The following is a 21,469-nucleotide window of genomic DNA, read 5'->3' as shown; positions in this document are numbered from 1 at the left end:
ATCAAACCAATCAATCCTAAAAGAAATCAACTCTGAATATTTATTGGAATGACTGATGCTGAAGATGAAGCTCCAGTGCTCTGGCTGCCTAATGTGGAGAGCCAACGCATTGGAAAAGACTCTGATGCTGGGGGAAAAAATGAAGGAAAAAGGAGAAGAGTGCACCAGAGGGTCAGATGGTTAGACAGTATTATAATGTACACGAATTTGAGCAAATTCCAGAGATAGTGAAGGACAGGAAAGTCTGGTGTGCTGCAGTCCATGGGGTCACAAAAGGTCAGACATAACTTAGCGATGAATAGCAAAATCCTAGGTCAAGTAGATACATGCTAGTATGCTCTAGAATATAAAAGACAAAGAATATTTCAATGCACTATATTGTGTACTTGAAACTGATACAATATGTCAGGTATACTTCAATAAAAGATGGTATAACTGTATTAGCTCTAACTTAAACATTTTCATAAGAGGAAATGTTTACTATATAATTATAAATTTATTGCACAAATATTCAGCACAGCCTATAATGCTGTAGATACTGATTTTCATGTTAGATTAGCCAGTGTCAGTAGAGAGGTTAGTTAGTTGTTTTAGGGTTCCCTCTTTCTTTTAAGACGTCTAGATAGTATTTCTATGATGCATGACATTTCTTTCTGTATCATAGGTAGAGAAGAATTGAAACAATAGTTGCAGAAAAATGTGGAGATTGTGATAAGAACAACAAGGAAGGGATGGCCAGAGTGTCATTGGTATGAAAGGGTGGAAAGAGTCTGAAATTGAATCAATAATAAAGGAGAGAAAAAGGAATGCTCTTATGCCAGACCTGCCTCTGTATCTTTGACTGTTAACCAGGATTAGTGTAATGTTAAGAGGCAAAGTCCTCTCAGCGGGTAGGAAAGTAGTCTCTGTTGCGTATCTTCTGAGCTGTTACCTCTCTTTCTTCCTTTACCAAATATCCATTGATCACCTCCCATGTGGCAAGGTATTATTATCATGTGTTCTCGGATGAGCAGACAATGCCTCCCATCCTCATGGAATACATATTCTACTTGGATTGATATGATTTAGAGCTAGTAAGTTGGAATTCTATATCTGTATCCTACCTGGCTTGTGATTACTGACTCAGGTACAAGTCTGAAGGCCAATGATTAACTATTCTAAAGCCAAAGCCTTTTATTTGTATTACTTGTTCTAAGAACTGTAAACAACAATCCATCAAAGCAAGTTAACTCATTTAATTATCATGTACAATTAGAACATACAATTTTAACAGATTCACCAGGAAGTTGCTTTGCTCAAAGGTGAACACTTCCTTGTTTTTTTTTTTGCCAAAGCCAAAGCATGATTATCTTGGCTATAAAAAAGACCCCTTGATGAAAACAACTATATTTATTTGTTCATACAGAGTAGAGCTTTGTTGCCTTAATTTTTATGAATATTTAAAATAATATATACAGATAGATAACTGTATTAAATTCACATGTATATCAATGCAGTAAAGTATGGTGTAACTTCATACATGATAAAATGCCAACATATCATATATAATAAGACCAAGATCATGAAAATATAGAAAAATATGTATATACGGAAAAAAAAATTAGGCTATTCTGGCTCAAACATTTTAGAAAGCCATTTATTTACTAAAAATTATTCTTTTGTGAATCCAACTAAACATTTGTTAAACGTCATGATCTTTCCCCTCCACTTTTTTGTGCAAAATAAAAATTTAGGCTAATGTGTAAAATAAATCGTAAGTGAACATGGGTTTGAAATGGACTAAGAAGTACATCTGATGCTGCAAGTATCTCTAATCCGGATGCAAATATGTCACTGGTGAATTCTATAATATATGTGAGGTGAAACTTTTTGCTCAGCAGGGAGAAAAATAAGAATCTGAAATAAGGGGATGAAAGCTAGTCTAACTTTCCACTCTGCCACACATTGATGGCCCTCATAATTCTCACCTAGGGGAAAGAACAAGCAAAGTGGAGGAAGTCTGAAACCAGATAAGCCCTACTGTATTAGGGAAAGTGTCAATTAAAGACATGTTGTATTACCAACAAGAAATCATGAGTGCATTAGTGCATGGTGGAGAAGGAAAATAATTTGGCTTAAGAAGATTAGAAATCCCCAGTACCTAGTTAAAAGTAATTCAACCACACAACAAAATAAACAAATTCAATAATACTTGAAGTTTATGAACAAAGGTAGTCAGAAGGGAAGAAATGACAAGGTAATGATAAAGGCAAAGCTTTGTTCTCAGAACTTCTGAAAAATCTGTTTTAGGAAAGTGTCACAGAGAGAAGAAATACAAAGCTAGCTATTAAGCCCTTGTGGCTAAACCATTGGTCTTCATTGATCTTTATGTTATCTTTTTCTCTAATAATGTCACATTATTAAAATGATGACCTCATAGTAATTGAAACACAGTTTAAGCATTCTGAAAAATAAACTTTTCAAGAATTGTGATTAATTTATCTTTGATTTTATTGGTTTTGCGTGAGTTGTCTATGCATCAACATTAAAAACAGTTCACTTACTTTATGCTCATGTGTTATTTGTAAATTTGTTGATGTTTTATCAATATTCAGCCAATCAATAGAGACAGAAAAAAGAGAAAGAAGATTGTTATTCTTCCTTCCCTTTGATGATGGGGTCTTGCCTAATTTTTCCCCATATAAAAATAGTGATAATAATTTATCTCTATTTCAAAGAATTGTTCTGAGAATTGGATAATTTAAAAATAATTCAAATGAAAAAGATTTAACTCTATGAAGTACCATGCAAAAGAAATAGAATTGCTTTTTTATTAATATAATAGTTAGCATTAATAAGCATTAATGATTAGCATTAATATGCCTTTTTGAACATATAAAAATGAAACTGAAACTATAAGTAATTCTGAGAAATGATGAAGAAAAAGTTGAGGCAATCACCATGGACACCAGGCTTCTCCATCCATGGGATTTTCTAGGCAAGAGTACTGGAGTGGGTTACCTTTTCCTTCTCCAGGGAACTTTCCAAGCCAGGGATCGAACCCAGGTCTCCTGCATTGTAGACAGACACTTTACCGTCTGAGCCACCAGGGAAGTCAAAAGTAGATTAGACTTGTATCAAATTTCAAATTCAAAAAACAACAACAATAACAACAACTTAAAACAAACATTAGATTTTGTCCAAGGGTCGTTACTAGCCTTCAACACATACCAAATGACAAAAAGCAGAAAAACATTCTCTATTCACCACCACTCCCACTCCCCTTGCCCCAGCCCACACTTCCTCAGGGAACCTTTAATTTCTCAGGACTATGGAAGGTGCACTTGTCTGATGCTGTAATTGATGTTGCTGCCACAAACACCTGCAAATACGGATGCACCCTTATCTTTTCGCCAGCTTCACCAGAGGGAAAAGGAGCTAGTATGCAGGTATGAGGAGATAGAGAAGGTGAACAACTTCAAAACTTCATGAAGTCTGACTAGTTCACAGTTGAAATCAGAATAAATGAAGAGTTGAAACTCATAGTCATACAGTTTATTTCTAAGTGGGTTTCGAGTAAAGACCACAGAGACTAAATACTTGGTGACGACGAATAAACCAAAATTTCACCATTTTAAAAATATGTGCTTTCAAACAAGTTTTTAAAATTTGGAAATAAATATGAAAATAGGCAAGACATGAATTATGAATATTTCAAGCATAAAGTTCACCCCAATAATGGCAGTGGGAGTGATGCTGCTGCTGTCCTATATCAAATGTACTCCCAGTCATTATAATGATCACCTATAATTTGGCATTACCTGTCTCCCAAGGTAAGGCTTGGGACTTCCCTGGTGGCTCAGTGATAAAGAATCTGCCTGTCAATATAGGAGACATGGGTTAGATCACTGGGTCAGGAAGACCCCCTGGAGAAGGAAATGGCAACCCACTCCAGTATTCTTGCTTGGAGAATCTCGTGGGCAGAGGAGCCTGGTGGGCTACAGTCCAGTGGCTTGCAAAAAATAGCTACTAAACTGGAACAATAAGTCTTATGATATAACCTGATAGAATATATATGTTCTCTGTATTAAGACAAAAATATTTACTTTTGTAATAATAAGGTGTTGCTGTTGTATTTAGTCACTCAGTCATGTCTGACTCTTTGCAACTCCATGGACTGCAGCAGGCCAGGCTTCCCTGTCCATCACCAGCTCCCAGAGCTTGCTCAAACTCATGTCCATGGAGTCAGAGATGTTATCCAGTCATCTCATCCTCTGTCATCCCCTTATCCTTCTGCCTTCAATCATTCCCAGAATCAGGGTCTTTTCCAGTGAGTCAGTTCTTCTCATCAAGTGGCCAAAGTATTGGAGTTTTAGCTTCAGCATCAGTCCTTCCAATGAATATTCAGGAGTGATTTCTTTTAGCACTGACTGATCTCCTTGCTGTCCAAGGGACTCTCAAGAGTCTTCTCCAACACCACAGTTCAAAAGCATCAATTTTTCAGCACTCAGCTTTCTTTATAGTCCAACTCTCACAGCCATACTAAATGGAACTTTGTTGGCAAAGTAATGTCTCTGCTTTTTAGTATGCTGGCTAGGTTGGTCATAGATTTCTTCCAAGGAGCAAGTGCCTTTTAATTTCATGGCTTCAGTCACCTTCTGCAGTGAATTTGGAGGCCCCCCTCCCAGAATAATGTCTCTCACTATTTCCAATGTTTCTCCATCTATTTGCCATGAGGTGATGGGACCAGATGCCATGATCTTAGTTTTATGAATGTTGAGCTTTAAGCCACCTTTTTCACTCTCCTCTTTCACTTTCATCAAGAGACTCTTTAGTTCTTCCATTTCTGCCATAAGAGTGATGTCATTTGCATATCTGAGGTCTTTGCTATTTCTCCCGGCAATCTTGATTCCAGCTTGTGCTTCATCTAGACTGACATTTTGCATGATGTACTCTGTATATAAGTTAAATAAGCAGGGTGACAATATGCAGCTTTGATGTACTACTTTTCCAATTTGGAACCAGTCTGTTGTTCCATGTCCACTTCTAACTGTTGCTTCTTGACCTGCATACAGATTTCTCAGAGGCAGGTCAGGTGGTCTGGTATTCCCATCTCTTTCAGAATTTTCCACAGTTTGTTGTGATCCACATAAAGGCTTTGGCATAGTCAATAAAGCAGAAGTAGATTTTTTTTCTGGAACTCTTGCTTTTTTGATGATCCAACAAATGTTGGCAATTTGATCTCTGGTTCCTCTGCCTTTTCTAAACCCAGCTTGAACATCTGGAAGTTCACAGTTCATGTACTGTAGAAGCCTGGCTTAGAGAATTTTGAGCATAACTTTGCTAGTATGTGAGATGTGTGTATCTCAAGATATGTGATCAATAATATTTCAACATATATGATCAATTTCTCCAAATCCATAAGGTATCTTTTTCTTGCATTGCATAATTTGGTATTATACAGTACTTCATAATAGTTAAACCATGTTTTAAGACTGAACGCATTTATATTTCCTTCACTCAACCCTTCTAAATATTATACCTTCTGATAGTTTTAAGGCTGTGATTCTAGCTTCACCTTTATATGCTTGTGTATTAGTATAATTGTATACATGACAGGCACTATCCTTTGAGTTGCAACTTTAATATCAGATATTTGGCTTTATCATTTACTTCATTGTGTATTGTTTATTAGTTTATTTTGTAGTGGATCTACTACACAGAGAAAATAAGGTTTAGAAATATGAGTTGACTAGCCCAAGGTCATGTAGCAAATAAATGACAAAGGTTTGATTTAACTCATAGGTTTCAGAAATAAGAGGAAATACTGTATGCAAATATTACCAAAACCATAAAAGTACTATAAAAAATGGTTGCTGTAACAAAAGCTATGTCTAAATGGACCAAAGAGTTCTCATCCTTGAGATGGCTTACTTAAGAATGGATATAAGGAATTCTGAGAAACAGATACAGCACATTCTAGTAAATATAACCCACCTTGATCATTTTCCAATTCTAAATTAAAAAAAAATCCATTCTGTATCAGTCATCACCTTTCTTATTGAGCATGTTCTATGACTGCTTCCCTTCTTTGGCAGTTTACTATTTCCCACTTAAGAACAGATGTCAAACCAGGATGCCACATTTAACCAGGTATAAAACAACAGAATGGGAAAGACTAGAGATCTCTTCAAGAAAATTAGAGATACCAAGGGGACATTTCATGCAAAGATGGGCTTGATAAAGGACAGAAATGGCATAGACCTAACAGAAGCAGAAGATATTAAGAAGAGGTGGCAAGAATACACAGAAGAACTGTACAAAAAAGATCTTCACGACCCAGATAATCAGGATGATATGATCACTCATCTAGAGCCAGACATCCTGGAATGTGAAGTCAAGTGGGCCTTAGAAAGCATCACTATGAACAAAGCTAGTGGAGGTGATGGAACCAGTTGAGCTCTTTCAAATCCTGAAAGATGATGCTGTGAAAGTGCTGCACTCAATATGCCAGCACATTTTGAAAACTCAGCAGTGGCCACACGACTGGAAAAGGGAAGTTTTCATTCCAATCCCAAAGAAAGGCAATGCCAAAGAATGCTCAAACTACTGCACAATTGCACTCATCTCACATGCTAGTAAAGTAATGCTCAAAATTCTCCAAGCCAGGCTTCAGCAACACATGAACCATGAACTTCCTGATGTTCAAGCTGGTTTTAGAAAAGGCAGAGGAACCAGAGATCAAATTGTCAACGTCCGCTGGATCATGGAAAAAGCAAGACAGTTCCAGAAAAACATCTATTTCTGCTTTATTGACTATGCCAAAGCCTTTTTGACTGTGTGGATCACAATAAACTGTGGAAAATTCTGAAAGAGATGGGAATACCAGACCACCTGACCTGTCTCTCGAGAAATCTGTATGCAGGTCAGGAAGTAACAGTTAAAACTGGACATGGAACAACAGACTGGTTCCAAATAGGAAAAGGAGTACGTCAAGGCTGTATATTGTCACCCTGCTTATTTAACTTATATGCAGAGTACATCATGAGAAACGCTGGACTGGAAGAAACACAAACCTGGAATCAAGATTGCCGGGAGAAATATCAATAACCTCAGATATGAAGATGACACCACCCTTATGGCAGAAAGTGAAGACCTAAAAAGTCTCTTGATGAAAGTGAAAGTGGAGAGTGAAAAAGTTGGCTTAAAGCTCAACATTCAGAAAACGAAGATCATGGCATCTGGTCCCATCACTTCATGGGAAATAGATGGGGAAACAGTGGAAACAGTGTCAGACTTTGCTTTTTTGAGCTCCAAAATCACTACAGATAGTGACTGCAGCCATGAAATTAAAAAACGCTTACTCCTTGGAAGGAAAGTTATGTCCAACCTAGATAGCATATTGAAAAGCAGAAACATTACTTTGCCAACAAAGGTCCGTCTAGTCAAGGCTATGGTTTTTCCTGTGGTCGTGTATGGATGTGAGAGTTGGACTGTGAAGAAGGCTGAGCACCAAAGAATTGATGCTTTTGAATTGTGGTGTTGGAGAAGACTCTTGAGAGTCCCTTGGACTGCAAAGAGATCCAGCCAGTCCATTCTGAAAGAGATCAGCCCTGGGATTTCTTTGGAAGGAATGATGCTAAAGCTGAAACTCCAGTACTTTGGCCACCTCATGCGAAGAGTTGACTCATTGGAAAAGACTCTGATGCTGGGAGGCATTGAGGGCAGGAGGAGAAGGGGACAACAGAGGATGAGATGGATGGATGGCATCACTGACTCGATGGACGTGAGTCTGAGTGAACTCCGGGAGTTGGTGATGGACAGGGAGGCCTGGCGTGCTGCGATTCATGGAGTCGCAAAGAGTCAGACACAACTGAGCGACTGAACTGAACTGAACTATATCCTCATTTCTTACCCTTGAAGAATCTAGCCTTCATGTACAATAACCCAGACTCCAAGATTCTCAGTATCACTTTTACTGATATTACTTTTAAGGAATCTAGTGAATTGCAGTTCATTATTATTTGTCTTCATTTATGTATTGATATGTAATAAACTGAAGATTGTCAGAGGAAGACATCTGCATGTGAGGTGTAAAGTATTCTGTTGGGGGAAGAATTGCAAGAGTAAAAAGATGAGATTTTCTTTACTTAAGGGAATAAAGGTTTCAACTTCTCTCTCTCCTCACATCAGGTTGTTTCCTTAAAAACAATACATCCAACCCTTTGATTTTACAACATAAAATTGAAGGCTTTCTGACTCTTGGGAATTGAAATGTATAGCTCCAAAATTCACCCAGGAGATTCTTCTGAAGGGTCCAGGAAACTATCACAAGGTATAACCATTCATCTCTCATGGAAATAATTATCCCATGGAAGTTCTAACTATCCTTTATTTTTGTCGATACTTTGCAGTCTTCCATGGAGTGTCTTCCTGAATGTGATCTGACATATTAGTACATACACAATTATTGTCTCCCTCTTCTTTACTGATGCGAAGTTTTTTCTGGATTTTCTTGTGGAGAGAGGCATGGTTTTCTATTTACCCTATAGAACCATATCTCAACCAGTTCTAACAGAGTTTCAAAGTTTTTGTAATGATCAATAAGATTCTAATTAAGGTCTACAGGGAAAGAAGGAATAAGGGCAACCTATATGTAGAAAAACTGGGTAGAATAAGTTGGCTCTACACTTTTTGGGTATGTTTAGGTTATTATAACTAAAAAATCTTGTTAAATTTAAAAGATGGATACGTTTTTCAGATGGACAGTGTGCACTTGACCAGGCAGGTTTGCATTCTAGAAGTGCATAGGTGTTAATACAAAAACCCCTTTAATATTGTTATTAAAGTATATCCAATAATCAACTTGCCTGGATGGTGTTACTGGTTGATGATATCCTTATATGCTATTCATCAAAGTTCAGGAGACAAAGTCCTGCTTGGGAACAGGAGCTTTAGTCATTAGCCTGACTCCCAACCCCACCACCTGCTCTATGGAGAGGAGGGTCCACTATTTTACCTCTCCCTGATTTTTTCATCATTGTAAGCAAGCGGCTTCTTTTGGAGTAAGAAGATTCTGCTGACAATTTTAGAGCCTCCTTGATGATTTACAGCCTCCTTAGGGACATCTAAATCTCTGTATTTAAACAGAAATATGCATTTACTCTTTTAACAATAGGCAACAGAACTATATCAAGGTTATATCAGGAGGAAAGACAGCAGTGTCAGAAAGGTAATGCAATTCCTGACCATCTACTCTGTGAAGAACAGAGTTGGAATACCAGGAACAGGACTTCATCATACTACCAAAGCAGGAAACCCTATTTCACAAACTTTATAACATTCTGATCAATTAGATATAATAATTCACATGAATATTTTTTATTTTCTAGAGAAAATACTTTTTTGAATTTTTAGTTAAAATAATATTTGAGAATTTGTAAAGATTGTGACATTTACATTGTTGGGCTAATCAGTAAAAGCTTATAACATATCACTTAATGCTCATCCCATTATTTTATATTTTTAAAATATAGAGATTGTTGCTGCTGCTGCTGCTAACTCACTTCGGTCGTGTCCAACTGTGTGTGACCCCAGAGACAGCAGCCCACCAGGCTCCCCCGTCCCTGGGATTCTCCAGGCAAGAACACTGGAGTGGGTTGCCATTTCCTTCTCCAATGCATGAAAGTGAAAAGTGAAAGTGAAGTCGCTCAGTCGTTTCCGACTGTTAGCAACCCCATGGACTGCAGCCTACCAGGCTCCTCCATCCAGGGATTTTCCAGGCAAGAGTACTGGAGTGAGGTGCCATTGCCTTCTCCAATAGAGATTGTTAATTTATACTATATCCATTAAATAATGCTATGAAAACTATATGATAAGCAAGAAAATTTACTTCCAGATTCTGAAGGTAGATACCTTGATGGTCACATTAATTTATAAAACTTGACTAAGTCATGACATAGTTAAGAATTTACTATCATAAAACTCTATTAAATGTAAATTTCTTTAAAGCTGCAAAGTTAATTATTACTTAATATTTTTGTAAAAGAAATGCCATTTAATATATAGAATAAATACATAGGAGAAAAATGGTAAATTATTAAAATTTAACTTAAATATTAATAAATTACATAATAATAGGCAGAATACTTATAATCTAATTTGTCTAATACATTAGTCTCAAGATATCTACTGTTCCTTATAATGGCACAGGGAATAGTAAAAGTGTTCCAAAATGCAGTCCCAGTTTACAGAAGCAAAAGTCTTTAGGTGAGTTTCCTTCCACCAATAGATGTATTAGAAGGAGCAGAAGTAAGACAGAATTTTTAAAGAAAGTTTTAAACTCACAAGTTCCATCATGAATATAATATTAAAAGGCTTTATTGGCTTCATTAGTTTTCTTTCTCCCCAAATCTTGAGAATTTGCTTTCAATATCATCCATCAGAATCATCTTGTGGAGGAAAGGTCACAGATCTAATTCTTCATTCAGGCACAGAGGACATTAACATCTAATATACAATGTGAGATATCATATATAATAATTAGAATGTAATTATGTCCATATATTTCCTCATAGATGTCTTTAGGCACTAACTGTTCTTCCATTCCAAGAAGCCCACAGTGGACACTGTTCCTACTGTTACCAGACGGGACGTGTTACAGAGATAGCTCACGACTATATAAGGAGTAAGAAACGAAGCCAGAACTGCCAGCTGGCCTCATAAAGTCACCCTGTCCATCAGTAAAGTTATCCCGATGCTAAGGCTGTGTTCTTTAGTAGAAACAAAGAAATTAATAAAACGTTTTACGTGAACACACCAATTTAATTAGTTTCCTGTGTACTTTAATCTAGGGTTGCGGTTCTAGATTCCTGATAAAAATTATTAAAAAACAAGAATTTGAGAGAAGAAAAGCAGTCTGCTATTTTAAAGGGGACAGTGTTTTGATAGAACTATTCTCTCAAATATTATTGAGGTGATCACTGAAATAGTACAGATGAAGTCAACTAGTATTTAAAACAACATGGATTTATTTAACTAAACATGGAAATAATATTATTTTCATGTTGCAATAGCAGTTCTGAAATAAAACCTCTCTATTTTGGCAGCATTTTTTTTTTTTTTCTAAGAAAGGGAGACAGAGGCAGTGAGGGACAAGAAAAGGATAGCATCACATGGGCTTCCCTGGTGGTCCAGTGGGTAAGAATCTGCCTGCCAGTGCAGGGAATGGCTTCTCTCCCTGGTCTGCAAAGATGCCACATGTAGGAGAGCAATTAAGCCCATGCACTGCCACTGCTGAGCCTGCACTCCAGAACCCACGAGCCAGGCTACTGAGGCCTGTGTGCCCTGGAGCCGGTGCACCATGCTGAGAGAGTAGCCTTTGCTTGCTGCAACTAGAGAAGAACTGCACACAGCAACAAAGTCCCAGAACAGCCCCAAATCAATAACTAGCATCACAGGCTCTGAAAGGAGGTAAAAGTAGAATTAGAGAGTAAAATGAAAATGGTAAGAAATCATTAATCTCTTTTAGACAAAACTAATTTTTCTTGAGAAGCTTTGAATGTTTTACTTTCCCCGTCCATTTATTTATAAAACAAAAATATGATTTCCAAAAAGCACAAATCTGAGATGGAAAACAGCAATCTTCAGTGTGCTAAAGGTTGCAGAACAGAGATGCTTATACATATGTATATATACTTATAAAAGCTTACAATTATATTATCTTTTTCTAATCAAACATAAAATATTTAATCATTTTTATTTAGTTCCTGCTACTCTTTGTCTTTAAAACCTAGGTAGAAGCCCATGAAAAGTAACAAAATTTTTCAAGCCTATATTTTTCCATTCTCCTGACATTAAATATCTTAGAGAAAGTCAGTATTCCTCAGTCTAGCAAATTTGCCTCTCTGACTGCCAGAGCTGTGAAAAACCAAAAAAATGGCAATTCATGCAAATTTTCTAATTAAGCAAAGGAAATCCAAAGGCATTTACTGGAACGTACCATCAAGTATCCTGACATGTTTCTAAACTGAATAAGATATAGTTATTTGTGTATGTCAGCAAATACCCAATGGCACATCTGAGAGTAATATCCATTACAGAGCAGACACTCCTGAGTATCTGGGAACATTCTGAAATAATTAAGTTAGTAAATCATCACCTAGTCAGGACATCGGGCTCCCACAGCTACTCTCCTTGATCCTCGCCTTAATTATGTGCTTGTCTTGATCCTTGACTGTAAAATGTACTGACATTCATGTGCTGTTGACTGCTCCATTCTGGAGGAACTTCACAAGCTGTCCATGATATGATGTTTTTGTTCTAACTCTCCATGTTACTTTGATATATATTTCCAGAGAGAGGTGTCTGTCATAACCTGCAAACTCCTAGGGGGTAAGCTATTTACAATCAATTGTCATTGTTCAGTAGCCACCAGAGTGGCATTTACAATCAGCCAGTTAATCAGTACTTAATGTCAGGATAAGGATAACTATGACAAATCCACATTTTGGTTGAAGTATAAATGTAAAAAGAAAATAGACAAAGTCATCCATTTCAAATACACATACATGCACACACAATAAAAAGAGTATTTAATAACACATTTTATCATACCTCCAAGATCTATCAAGACTACCATTATGCTTTTAATAATTAAAAAAAGAATATAACACTGTAAATTACTACCACCATCAAAAAGGAATGCCATCCTGTTGAATATCCATTATAGTGGTATGATGATATAATAATATTTTGGAAATATATCTAGTTTTATTTCTTTTATATGTACTTTTATTAATAGTGTATATGTACATATATGTAACATGTGTGATTTTTTCCTAAAAAAAGGAAAACAAATATTGCATCTATTATTCAATTATATGACATATAAAATATAATATCATAACTCAATTTTCTGCCAGAAATGAATTGCTTACATCCTCTGTAGAACACCTACAATATTCTCTTCAGGAAAGTGATACTGACTATTGTAGAACCAAGAAAAGGCAAGTTAGTGAGAAAATAATATTGTTAGATTCCTTACTTTTGGATTTGCTTAAGGAATAATCAGAGGGAGAGAGCATAAAACTACACTCAAGTCTGTAGAGTGAATGAGGACATTATGCAAATAAAAAATATATAGCATTCTAATCCTTGTACCATATTTATCCATGAGAGAGGTGTCCCGTGTCTTCAAGGTTTGTCTTATGAAGACATCAATTTTTGAAAATTAGAGAGACAAAGGTAGCAATGAATAAAAAAAACCTCAAACTTTGGTGATTGAATTTCTCACCTGCTCTCTGTTACTATTTAATCTGCACATAAGAGAAAAAAATCAGCTGAGCTGTCTAGAAACATCTGGATGTTATGGTACCCAACAAATAGGATAGCCACAGCTAATGAGCCTAAAGATAGGAAGAGCCTTACCTGGTTGCTGTTTCAGCCTTCAGTCAATGAATATAAATAGGCTTTTGCTGATCTTTTGTCCTACTAAAATGCAATCCAGTTTATTGAAGTGGTGAACGACATTAACCGTTTGCACATTATTTCTTTATAAATCTAACATGGTGTCCTTGTTCTGTTTTTTTTCCCTCTCTGTATTAGAAAAATCCATAATAAAACCATATAATTTAAGCTCAGTGATTCTAATGACTGATAAAAACTGACTAGAAAATGACATATATATGTTATATATTTATATATATAGCTAGCTAGATAGATAGATAAAATCATGTAACTTGAAAAAAGATGTAGGCCCTCCACTTTCATGTTTATAGTTATTTCGTCTGCCTCCATTTTGTCTCCTGAATGGTGAGATTGAGGAGGGCCCCCTCCTCAATTTTGGGGAGGGCCCCTGCCCCAAAAGGTTCTGTAGACATGAAATTAGACAACTTGTAAGATGTCCTGACACAGAGCAAGTGCGGAGGGAGTGTGCTCATCGATATTATGATTGTTACGGCTATCAGCAGGCCATCAGAACGTCAGATCTAAAGTAGTTTCGTGCTGGCACATTTGTTTGCAACTGGGAGAGAAAGCGGTGTTGAGATCAGGAAGTATGCCCATATAATCTTCACAACCTATCAGTGACCTAACTGGAGAAAATAGTCTTTTCTCCATTTTACAGATGACACGACTGGTTTTTAGAGGTAAGATGACTTACTAGATTTCATCCATATGTAAGTAACAGATTTAAAGCAAGAGGTCATATCTTTTCCCTCTAAACAAAATTTCTTAAGGTTTATGTATTTCAGCTTTACATATTAACTAATAAAATAAACAATTATAAACAAAATTCTAGCAACTTGTCAATCTGTTTATTATATCAAATATCTTTCTTAGCAAATCAACTTTAGTGGCATATTTACTCAGGTTTACTGACTTCAAGTAATAGCTTTCAGGCATCTACTCTGTTTTCACCCGAAGGCATTCCATATCTAATGGAATTACAACTAAAGTTATATATATATATATATATATATATATATATATAAACATGATTGAGAATAACTCAGGTAAGTGGCTTAAGCACCTGGGTGATCTGTACCATTCAGTGAGACAGAGACATGATCAAGATAGTTATCTTTGGAGAAGTGAGGGAGTCAAGAATTCTAGTTCTCACATATTGTATTTGAGAATACAACTCAAGATGGATGTTCAAATATCAAGGAAGCAGTTTGGTTACACAAGTATAGATCTCAAGGGATCTGGTAGAAGCTGTATACGTGGAAGTCATGAGCATACAGAAGTAGATATATGAGTCCACTTAGACATGGTTTCAATAGGAATGGCAGTTTGGCCTTGAAACACTCCAACATTTAGAAACTGGGTGGGAAAGAGAAGTCAGCAAAGGAGAATAAGAAAAAGTTGGGTGGTACGAGGAAACTCCTGAGTGTGACTATGAACAACAGAAAAAATGTGTTTCAAGCATGCTGAATTTCTGGAAAGAAATGGTATGAAATAAGTGGTACTTTCCCTGGCCTGAGTGAAATAAAATTCACTTTTGGAGGGATTCCTATCAGTCAGAATTTGATCAGAGAAACAGAATCATTGATAAACAAGCAGTTTATTGTGAAGATGCAACCTTAACAACTGTGGGAGCTCTTTATGCTATGCTTGGTGGAGCTGTAGCCAGAAGTCAGTGTGTAAGCTGCCAAGGGAAGACTGACATTGATGTGAAGTTGGGAAACATGGGCTCTAGGAGCAAAGAATAGAACTGACATGGATCCTCTGTCATTTCCAAGCCTCTAGCTTCAGTAACATGGATGTCCTACAGGAGCAGCTGGTGGCTTTTTTCAATAAGCTAAGAATGCAGAAGACTGAGGAGTCCAAGATCCTTACAGAGGAGATGAGGCAAGGAGGAGATGAGGCAGCACTGAAGTTGCAGGGGATTCAGCTGTAACCCATGCCAATCTGGTGAACCAACCTCCCTGAGCTGTAGCAGCACCTTATCCCGTTCTCTATCCTTTCCACAGTGAAAACAAGCATCACTTCTACACTGTCTAAATCTTGCTCATGGTGGTGTCTCTTGTGACCCACGCAAAATAGAAGTATGCGGGGAAGGGAATTCAGGGAAACTAATTCCTGTGTGGCTAACTGGCACAGTACAAATTCTCCTGAGAGTGGAAGAGTGAATGGGAGGTGAGTAAATACCTACCACTCTTTTCTTTCAAGGGTTTTGCTGAAACAGACAGAAGTAAAGTGTCAATTTTTATTTAGCTTTTGGTTTTTGATTTACTTCTTTTTTATAAGATGGTTGATAACGGAGAAATTTAGTTCTACAATGTGGTAGATAATGGAGAATGTCTCAGCAAAAATGGAGAGATTAATGAATGAGAGAGAGAAAAAGAACAGAACTAATGAAACCCTTGAGAAAGTAAGATGAGTTGCTATTAATGCTTGAGGTCCACATTGTTTCTTTTTGGTCTTTCTTTTGCTATTTATTCCTGATAGAATTTAGTGGTTCACAGCACATACCAGGACAGATCAGCTTTAAATCTCGACCCTACTTCTTAATAGTTGTGTGAAAAAAGAGCAAGAATCTCTTTGTCTCAGATTCTTCTTTTTAAAATGTCAGTACAAAAACTAGACTCATAGGGTCACTGAAAAATAAAATAACAATGGTATCCATTCATAGGTCACCGTCAAGATTAAATAATTTAATGTCTGGAATTCATGTTGGACACTGTGCGTTCTTGGTAAGTGCTCTGTTATTACCTAAATAAACATTTGGGTGCCTAAAGAATATACATTTTAAAATTCTTTTTTTGGTTAGCATTCTAAAATTGTGTGCTAAGTTACTTCAGCTGTGTCCAACTTTTTGCAACTCCATGGACTATAGCCCACCAGGCTCCACTGTCCCTGGGATTTTCCAGGCAGGAATATTGGAGTGGGTTGCCATGCCCTTCTCCAGGGATCTCCCAAGCCAGGAATCAAGCCCGGGCCTCTTAGGTCCCCTGCATTGGCAGGCAGGTTCTTTACCATTAGTGTCACCTGGGTATAAGTTCTAATGTTAAGACTCTCTTATTTAATTTTCTTTACAAATATTATTTTATTATTTCATAATATTCCAGCATATAGAGTGCAAGAAAATGTGGGTAACTTTTTCATTTTCCCTCAGTAGACATTCAGGAAAACCAACTGCATATTCAGAAAGCTTCTAACTTCAAAAAGAGGTTTTCTGTTGCTTTTGTTTACTTTGTATAATGCTATGGTGGACATCTTCAAACAGAAACATATGACCATTTAGATAATTTCTGCAGAATAAACTACTAGAAGTGAAATAATGAATTAGTAATTACCAGCATTCTTAATATTCTGTTTTTGAATAGTAAAGAAAAAATAGTCCTAAAAATTAAATTCAAACTTTGTGATTTTAAAATATTATCTTAACAGTTAATACAATTTCAGGAAGTTCATTAAATGGTTAAATGCTACAGAGCATTAAAATTTATTACAATTAAAATTTCAGCAATATGTATCCATCATTCATTTCTTTTTTTTCTTTCTAAATCCATGCTGCTGCTGCTGCTGCTGCTGCTGTTAAGTCGCGTCAGTCGTGTCCGACTCTGTGCGACCCCATAGACGGCAGCCCACCAGGCTCCGCCATCCCTCGGATTCTCCAGGCAAGAACACTGGCGTGGGTTGCCACTTCCTTCTCCAATGCATGAAAGTGAAGGTGAAGTCGCTCAGTTGTGTCCAACTCTTAGCAACCCCATGGTAAGCTCTATTAAATACTAGAGAATCATGACTTTTCTTCATCTATATCTTTGTTAAAATGAACATTGAGATTTTCTTATAAAAATGCTTTCTTTAGGCATTTAAATTATAGTAATTACAATAGTTTTTTAGATTATTTAACTATTTGCTCATCTTTTGTACCTGATGTTTACAATTATGTATTTCATCATGAAACTTTAAACACATTACAATGAGATAATATATGTAGCTTTTGCACTTCACTGATTGTCAATTTCCATTTTGATTGTGTCACTTGTTACATTTCACAATTAAAACATATGGATAATTTCTTTGTATAGCAATTGCATTTTCTATCATAATAACTAGTGGCAAATCTAGCAAGATAATATTCCCACCTGTCTCTAGAAATAAAAGTCTCCTTTGCATTACTAATTTGACCATAAAGTTCATCTCCTCCAGTGTGGGTTCGTCTATTGTTAATGTATTTGTTAACAACAATAACTATGTCTTTATTTTAAGAGTTAATCATGATTTTACAATGCATAGTTATGACAAATGTCCTTAAATATTTTCTGGATGAATGCCCATAATTTCACAAATGTTCACTTGGTTGTTTAAAAAAAAAAATACATCAGAAAAAAATCAGGCTATCTGCCTGCACAAGGAAAGAAAGAATTTTATCCTATAGCAGAATATTTGCTAATAGTGCAATAATCACTGTTATTAGAAGCTGTCTTATTTTCTTTGCAATAATCTGTCTTTGGAGAGGAACAATAGGCTGTTCCTAAGAGACAGTGGCTAAATAAAATGCATTCCATTTTTTTCTTTCCACCATAGACCTCGTGTTCACATTTTTAAGAAATTGGAAAACTACATTTTAAAAATACTGATTTCTTGATTTCCTTAACACTACACTATCCTACTCTCTAATCTTTTCCAGTTTTTCACTTTATATCATCATAGTTACTAACCATTAGGTACTAATGATTTTAGTATTCACTAATGTGTACTCCAAATGCATTTTCTTCTTTAATTTTCTGAATAACGTTATTGGGTAAGTATTTTTTTTTTTTTGAAGAGAGGAAACTAACCTGCCACAAAACAACGTTAGTGAGAAAGGAAGATGCAAATTAAGTCCAGAAGATGTGACTGACTCACCCCAAGCATTTGCCTATTATGCCCTGCCCGTCGTTACCAGCTCCTTTCCATTGCACAATCCCTTAACTGGCAGTGGAACCAAGTTCCTGTCTACTGCCATCTGCTCTTCTCACTCGGCACACTTTCCTTCACTGATTTCTTTCCGATGTTTTCAGATAGTATTGTAGATTGGAGGCTTCCATATCTTTCTCACAAGTCTAAAATCAGTTTCCGAGCTAAAGATTCTTAGTTTCATCTGCTGAGTGGACACCTGCACCAGAGTATTTCACAAGAACTTGAGTATCGTTAGATCCATAATTTATATAATTTCCCCAGCTTCATTCTGTCTCTGCCAAAATGGTCTTTATCTTGAATTTTCTATATCTGTGATTGTTTCAGTGTTTAGGACATCCTTAGGAAGTCTCTGGATATCCCTGAACGAACGTGAACGTGAAGTTGCTCAGTCTTGTCCGACCCTTTGCGACCCCATGGACTGTAGCCTACTAGGCTCCTCTGTCCGTGGGATTTTCCAGGCAATAGTACTGGAGTGGATTGCCATGTATCCTTAAGAGTCTTTAAAGTCTCTTTCCCATTCCACATTTCAATCATTCAACCAAGACTTTTTCATCCCAATTCCTATAAATTTGAATTCATCTTCATTCTCTGTCTTCAGTACCACTAGCTCTCCATTTTCTCTATAACAGTGGCAGACTTTACTTTTTGGGTTCCACAATCACTGCAGATGGTGACTGCAGCCATGAAGTTAAAAGATGCTTGCTCCTTGCAAGAAAAGCTATTATCAATCTAGACAGCATATTAAAGAGCAGAGACATTAGTTTGCCAACAAAGGTCTGTCTAGTCAAAACTATGGTTTTTCCAGTAGTCATGTATGGATGTGAGAGTTGGACTATAAAGAAAGTTGAGCACAGAAGAATTGATACTTTTGAAGTGTGGTGTTGGAGAAGACTCTTGAGAGTCCCTTGGCCTGCAAGGACCTCAAATCAGTGAATCCTGTTGGTAATCCGTCCTGATTATTCATTGGAAAGGCTGATGCTGAAGCTGAAACTCCAATACTTTGTCCACCTGATGTGAAGAACTGAGTCATTGGAAAAGACCCTGATGCTGGGAAAGATTGAAGGCAGGAGGAACAGGGGACAATAGAGGATGAGATGGTTGGATGGCATCACTGACTTGATGGACATGAGCTTCAGTAAGCTCCAGGAGTTGGTGATGGACAGGGATGCCCAGCATGCTGCAATCCATGGAGTTGCAAAGAGTTGGACATGACTGAGCGACTAAACTGAACCGAGTGGTAAATAACCTACCTGCCAATGCAGGAGATACTTAAGAACCACAGGTTTGATCCCTGAGTCAGCAAGATCTCCTGAAGAAGGGCATGGCAACCCACTCCAGTATTCTCGCCTGGAGAATCTTATGGACAGAGGAGCTTGGTGGGCTACATTCCATAGGGTCAGAAAGTGTTGGACACGACTAAAGTGACTTAGCACAGCACTTGCTTTTGATTCCCTGTTTTCCTGTCCCTTACATCATATTCCAAGGTCTTCAAAATATGCAAGATTTTAGTTTTACTAAAATTCTAAAATATTTTAGTTATGTGTAACTTTAATGCTGGGCTTCTTGGGTAGCTCAGCCAGTAAAGAATCTGCCTGCAGTGCAGGAGACCCCGGTTTGATATCTAAGTTGGGAAGTTCCCCTGAAGAAAGGCATAGCAACCCATTCCAGCATTCCTGCCTGGAGAATCCCCATAAACAGAGAATCCTGGTGGACTGCGTCATGGGGTTGCAAAGAGTCAAACACGACTGAGTAACTAAGCACAGTACAGCCCAATTTTAATGCTATTAAGGTCATCAACAACTGCTGTTCTATTAGGATACACATTTCCCCTCATTCTCATCAATACAGTTTTAGCTCACTTTTTTTTTCTTAAGGTTTTTCAATTTTCTCTTATTTTTTATTTTTGGCTGTTTAGCACCTCTTGCAGGATCTCAGTTCTCTGACCAAGGATTGAACCCAAGCCACACATTCTAACCACTCAAATAACAGGGAACTCCTATGTCTCATTTTAGAAAGGTGTTTTCTAATTTTTTAAAAATTAATCAGTGATAAATATATTTTCATATATGAGTGGCTATGTCAATTTTTTTCAAAACCAGTAAACTTATATCTTTGTCTATTTTCTCCAACAAGGTATTTTCATTTCCTACAGATTTGACATGACTATTTATATATGAAGTAAATTATCTGTTATGCATTACAAATATGTTTCAAGATGGTATTATTTTATGGATTTGTAAAGGTTTTCTTTTGTTTTTCTCAACCTTTGCTTTCATGGCTTATAGATTCTATGTCATCCTTAGGCATCCAGTTGAAGACATGAAAAATTTATGCTTATTCTAGTACTTTTTTGAACTCATTTTTATGTTTTTAAATTGGACACTTCTGGGATTAATTTTGTAATAAGGCGTATAGTACAAATCCTGATTTATTCCAATAGTTCCCTGCCATAGTCTCTTTACTAATGCTGTTTTCTCCACCAATTTTCATAGATTAAATTAGCTTATGTTTTGGGGCCTATTTCTGTATTTTCTATTATGTTCCATGGATCTGTTAGTCTACTTATACACAAATAATTTATTTTATTAACTGGAGCTTTATCCTTTGATATCTAACTGAAATACTTCCTTTGCCACCATCCTAACCTCCTTCTTTTACATAAATTTTCTGATTATTCTAAGATATTCCTCTTTTAAGATCAACTTTAGAAGCGGTTTCTCTAATTCAAAATGAAAGCTGTTCTTCAGTTCAGTTCAGTCACTCAGTTGTGTCCGACTCTTTGCGACCCCATGAATTGCAGCACGCCAGGCTTCCCTGTCCATCACCAACTCCCGGAGTTCACTCAGACTCATGTCCATTGAGTCAATGATGCCATCCAGCCATCTCATCCTCTGTCGTCCCCTTCTCCTCCTGCCCCCAATCCCTCCCAGCATCAGAGTCTTTTCCAATGAGTCAACTCTTCGCATGAGGTGGCCAAAGTACTGGAGTTTCAGCTTTAGCATCATTCCTTCCAAAGACATCCCAGGGCTGATCTCCTTCAGAATGGACTGGTTGGATCTCCTTGCAGTCCAAGGGACTC

This window comes from Bos indicus, chromosome 5 (assembly GCF_029378745.1).
Source record: "Bos indicus isolate NIAB-ARS_2022 breed Sahiwal x Tharparkar chromosome 5, NIAB-ARS_B.indTharparkar_mat_pri_1.0, whole genome shotgun sequence".
Lineage (NCBI taxonomy): Eukaryota > Metazoa > Chordata > Mammalia > Artiodactyla > Bovidae > Bos > Bos indicus.
The sequence above is the reverse complement of the archived record's forward strand: the minus strand, read 5'-3'. Positions refer to the sequence as shown.